Source organism: Brassica oleracea, chromosome C1 (assembly GCF_000695525.1).
Source record: "Brassica oleracea var. oleracea cultivar TO1000 chromosome C1, BOL, whole genome shotgun sequence".
Lineage (NCBI taxonomy): Eukaryota > Viridiplantae > Streptophyta > Magnoliopsida > Brassicales > Brassicaceae > Brassica > Brassica oleracea.
In genome coordinates this window covers 24,052,835-24,058,642 of record NC_027748.1, presented here as the reverse complement: position 1 = coordinate 24,058,642, position 5,808 = coordinate 24,052,835, and the positions used below count along the sequence as shown (strand labels likewise).

The 5,808-nt window shown below is 31.8% G+C and overlaps 2 long non-coding RNA genes across 2 annotated transcripts in view; one reads left to right on the top strand and one right to left on the bottom strand.

Moving 5' to 3' along the window:
• Window positions 1-1,242, top strand: part of LOC106292718 — a 3,165-nt gene extending 1,923 nt beyond the window's left edge. Inside the window, exon 3 of the long non-coding RNA XR_001260227.1 lies at window positions 879-1,242. This is a non-coding gene — a long non-coding RNA (uncharacterized LOC106292718). The remainder of the gene's footprint in view (window positions 1-878) is intronic.
• Window positions 1,243-4,750: 3,508 nt separating this feature from the next.
• Window positions 4,751-5,555, bottom strand: LOC106300559. The gene is made up of 2 exons (XR_001262034.1): window positions 5,355-5,555; window positions 4,751-5,156 (listed from the first exon to the last, which is right to left on the bottom strand). It is a non-coding gene; the product is annotated as an uncharacterized LOC106300559 (long non-coding RNA).
• Between the last annotated feature and the right edge of the window lie 253 nt (window positions 5,556-5,808).

Below are 5,808 nucleotides of genomic sequence, written 5' to 3'. Positions count from 1 at the left end.
GACGGAAAAATGTATTTTGGGGTGTTGGCGTGAAAACATTTTTTTGTGATTTTGGCATGAAAACATGTTTTCGGTTTTTGCGGAAAAACATGTTTTTGCAATTTTGACGGGAAAACATTTTTTTGCAATTTTAGCGGGAAAATGCGTTTTGGAGTTTTGGCGTGAAAAAGTAGTTTTTAGCACGGGAAAAAGTGTTTTTATAGTTTTGTCAGTTTTCGTTTGTGACAAAAATGATATTATGTTTAGGTTTGTAATTTGTGAATTACATTAGGGGTATAATAGACATTATACTATTTTGAATGAACCATCTCCATTCAAATGATCCAAATTGGTTCAGCTGAATGGACTTTAAAATTAAGCCCAAATTTCCAAAAGTCATCCGGATGATCCATCTGAATGAGTTGCACTTTTAGTGCCTAAACAAACAAAACTCTCATCTTCTTCCAGATGGAGAAACAAACAGGCCCGTAGTACTAAACCCATTTTGTAATTCAGTTTTAGTTTCCGCTCTTATTGATCCAATGTTGGTTTGTGTACGATTTGGTTTTGCTGTTGAATTAAGGTTGGCTTAGTTAGAAATAACGTTAGGTTACATTTTCTACAAATATAATATGCTTTAGCTAATATTGTATTTAACTAATATAACTATTAGATTCGGTTGTGTTGTTTTGTTTGCTAAGACTGGTTTTAGCAAAATCTAAAACAAACTTCAAATGGTTTTGATTTTTTAGATTTTAAAATTGAAAAAATCAGTTGGTTTACAAACAAATATCGGTTTAGGTATTCCTAGCTTTGTTTATGCATTTTAACAAGAATCTGAATAAAAAAAAAAAAAAGAATCTGAATAATTCGTATCTTTGTTTAATTGGTTTAAACAGAATCTGAGACTGTAAATACCGAGATGCTGTCAGACGTCATTATTGAGCATAATGGAGAAATTTTGGGATGCAAATCATGAGAAACTACCGCAGTTGCAGAAAGTTGTGAAGATGCTTGAAGGAGTCGACACCTCTCAAGGCGGCCGAATGATTCCGGAAGATCAGAGACCTGCTGTTTCTTTATTGTCTCCGGTCATAGTCCTTGGATTTACATTTTTACCACTACCCATCTTATTATCATTATTACCTTTTTACCTTGCATTTTTGAGCAATGCTCTGTTTTTCCCCTCTGTCCATTAAAATCGTTATAAAAAGAATATATGATGCAGATTTATTTTCGTGTGAACATGAAAATTGATGTTTACTTTCACTATACAACCGAAATTTCAGATACTCTCTCCGTTTCATATTGTAAGTAGTTTTAAGAAAATGTTTTTGTTTCAAAATGTAAGTAGTTTTCGTATTTCTAGATAATTTTTACATTTATTGAATACAGTGTGACCAATCAAATTAAATAGACTTATTATTTATTGGTTAAATTATATCTAACCTATTTATTATAAAATACTTTTTAAAAATATAATAATTTTTTTAATCTTCGCGCTTTTATCCAAAACTACTTATATTATGAAACAGAGGGAGTACTAACTTTTTTTTAGATACTAAATTTTTAATAAGATGTGTGATAACTTTTTCTTAGCTCTATCATACATAGAAATACATTGGATGAATAAAATAGTAATGAAAGCTTTAAATGTCGATGCTTAAATCTTTTCTTTTTTGTGAAGAAATCATTTAGGTACATGCTTTTACAATTATATTAAAAATGATTTTACAAGCTTATTTTCATCAAAAACAGGTTCATATGACGAGAATATTTGCGTATACGATATAATAATGTTATATAGAACAAAGCACATGGTCGTTCAACAAATCTTAGATAAATATGGATATAACCTAAACAAAACAAAATAGGCCAATTGTTAGAACACATCAAGAGATCTTTATGTTGAGTTAGAATAACCAAATTTTGATGTTGTTTGACAAATTAATCAATTATAGAAGTATAAGAGAAACAGTTACATTCTACCGGTACAATCTTCAAAACTGGTATAACACATGTTACTATTACAACCAGATGAAGAAGTTTGTTTTCATAATTTGAGCAAAAAAATTAGGGTTGGGCACTTCGGTTATTTTATCGGTTCGGTTTGGTTAATTTGGTTCTAGAATTTTCCAACTGAAGTAAATCATAATTGGTTTCGGTTCGGTTTGTATTCGGTTTGGTTTGTGTTTCCGTTCGGTTTAATCGGGTTCTTTAGTTTTATTCTTTTAAGAAAAATAATATTTTAAAACACATGGTCACGAGTTGGTGAATATGAAAAAAATAAACTTTGTAAACTAAATCCAATATAAAATTGAAATAAAAACATTTAAAAAAATACAAAAAGTTTATAAGAACATAATCAAATCAAATTTTAACTAAAGTAAATATAAATTAAAAAATATCATTAATAATGCTTCTTAAAAATAAACTATGTAAATTAAATCTAATATAAAACTGAAACAAAATCTTAAAAATCCACAAAAAGGTTTGTAAGAACACAAATCAAACCAAAGTTAACTAAAGTAAATAGAAAATTAAAAACCCAACAATGTTAATAAAGTTAATAATGACTTTAGTTTTAGCATTTTAGTATATTGTATAATGATAGTATGTTTAATTCATATAATAACAAAAACACATTGGTTTCTCGGTTCGGTTCAACTCGGTTTGGTTCGGATCGGTTTCGGTTTGGTTTGTTCGGGTTGGGAAAATCTTAAACCAAACTCTTTGATAATAGACTTTAGTTTGGTTTGGATCGGATCGGTTCAATTGGTTCGGTTTGACTCGGTTCGGTTCGGTTTTTTGTCCACCTCTAAAAAAATACTTTAGCTCAAGGTTTTAGAATAAAACCAAATTATTTAAACTTTTTTAACAAATAGAAATACTGGATTATAATTTAAAGTGTTGTCTTTTTTTTTTTTTTTTTTTTTACGTCCAATTTAAAGTGTTGTCAAAAAAATAAAATAAACCTTACGTATTAAGTTTGTATGAAGACAATAAACTCACACCACTATCCTACATCAAAAATAAACAATATCATATGCATACAATCTCCGTTTTGCAAATTAGCAATTACACCACTCACAAAAGAATCATGCGAAATACAGGTTCTAATCAAACATGAATACAACCTAATAAATTTAGAAACAAACTTGAATATATATTTGCCAAAATATCAAATCCCGCGCGAAGCGCGGATCTCCCCTAGTTATCTTCTATTTTCATGTTGTCATGTTATTTTGATCTTTCTTTTTCATTTTCTCAGTGTGGATATTGTTGATGCAAAGAATGGCTCATGAGATTTCATGACAGTAAAGGAGGCGGTCGCTGCGGCTCTGACATGTCTACTCAGAATTAATAGTTGAGATTGGGTAAAGAAAAACAAATATAACCAGTTGGCGATGACAAATAGTCCATCATACTTACGGAAAACCTAAATGCTAAATAGAGCATCTAAACTTCCCACTCTACCACACTAACTTTATCCTTATAGTTTGATTATATTTTAATTTGCTTACTTTTAAATTTCTATTAGAAATTTAAAATTTGTTGTTCTTACCATGAAAAAAATATAAATTTGAGTTTCTTAGGATGGATACTTTGTAATGTTGTGTTTAGTTGTTCCCAAAAGGCCTAAAGTTTCATGCAAGGAATTTGCTAAGACCCTTTTTTTTGTGGGAATGAAAACTTTAACTTTTTGAGGTTGATAGCTAAATTCCATTTTCGTTTGAGAACAATATTTGTTTTCCATGTTTCCTAAATTATAATGTGGGATTTGGTGGGTTTTAGAGATTTGATGGAGATTTTGATGGGGGATTGGATAGAGTTTTGATGGGGGATTTGATACAATTTTAACAAAAAAAAATTCAATATGCTGCTACAATAGCTTCTCACCAGCTTCTCATCGTCTAAAAATTCAATATGTTGTTTTGTTGCATCAGGCTTTTGACAGATGGGGTAAGGTGGTAATGAATTGGATATGTTAAATTAGCTTCAAAGATTACTTGTGAGTTGTGAAAGAGAAGAAGCAGGATACAACTACTGTGTATACTCCTTTGCAAGATTTTCTTTTGTATAAATCTTCCTTCAGTTGTTGATATCAGAACCTTAAGTGTACCTATCTAGTGACCAGTTTGTCAAACCATTTTGATGCATTCTTTGGATTGACGCAATGGAGAATTGGTTGCTCAGCCATATTAATATTTTAGCTTCTTATGAAAGATCTAAATCTTGGTCAATATTATCTTATTTCCACAGATTCTTCCAAAAACTACATCGAGTTTTTTTACCTCGCTCTTGTGGTGATAAGATATAACAGCAGGCAAGTTCATTCCCACTAAATAACTACTGTATGATGTTGCAGAGATATACTCTCGAATAGCAGCTCATCAGATAAGTATTCAAATCTGTTATATATTTTGCAAACGTGTTGCATATCTAGTCATCTGGTTTTGACGTCTTGGCCTTTGCTTTTAGATGCGTGGGAAGGTGAAACTATTATGTGCTCTCTCTCCCTGTGCTCCCACTAGAAGATCATCTTTTTAAGAATTATGGTTCAGTTAATTGGAAACAATGGAGCTCTTGTATGTTTCTTGAGACATATTTTCTCAGGTTTTAATGTTTTCTCATCAACGAGCTCTGCCTTTAGAGCTTCATGTATATTGTTGGAGCTGGAGAAGTGTGATACAGAACTTTAATTGAGTTTATTGCTAAACCATTTAGCTAATAACATTTTTCCAGCTGAATTATTGACACATTCAATACAAAAGGTTTAAATTATTAGTGTAGTGCAATAGGTTTAGCAATAACTAATAACCAACATTCTCCTTGGAAACATGGACCCAAATAAATCAACGAATGTCTTAAGTTCCCTGAACATGAACCAATTCCTACATACACATGCACTTATCAAAGGATACAACCTTGAAGCCAGAAATATTTCAGCTTCCACACTTTGAGTTTCTCCAAGGTTCCTCTGACCTTCTCCACATTCACCTTTTTTCCTCTTCCTCAACACTCTCCGAGCCCCAAATCTGTCTTCCCGCCATGTTCACTGACGTAAGCCTTTACTTGTCAGGGCCTTCTCCGTTTCCGCCGCGGTAAAAGTACTCCGGTCACACAAGCTTCGGACTCCACTGGTATTCCTGTTTCGATCTCTTACGTGACAAATTCTTTGAACGTGACAGATTCGTTAAGGGTTGAGAGTTTTGGCCTCAATTGATTTCAAATGTGTAAAGGATAATAAGGAAGCAGTCGATGTTGGAATTCATATCGGTTTATAACGATTTATAAATCAACCTATGAATTTAGTTTGCCTAGATCTCATGCAAATACTGAAATGAATCTAGATCTTATGGTTCCGAATATACCTGCTTATTCGCAGCGGAAAGATGAATAAACCAAGCCGAGATTTCAAGCACTTCAAACGTTGTGCCTCTCTCGATATCCACACACGCACGAACTGGATCGATACGGGGTGCTAGTGCTGTTGAGATCAAATCTCAAAACCTTGAGAAACTCTTTTTTCTCCTTAGGATTTAGCCGTCACGTTTTCTTTTTGTTTCCGTCGCTCACACAAAAACATCAACGACACAAACTTATCTATCAATGTGCATGTGACCTAATTCTAATCACATTAGAATTATGGACTAAGCCCATTAATATTAGTTACTCTAAGCCCACGTGCAATCATTATTGCATATTACATGCATATTTAAGTTTCGTACATATCACATATGTATTTATTATATGTATATTATATATCATATATATATAACATAAATATAAACCCTAAAATATTTATAATCCAATTCGCTTAGGGGT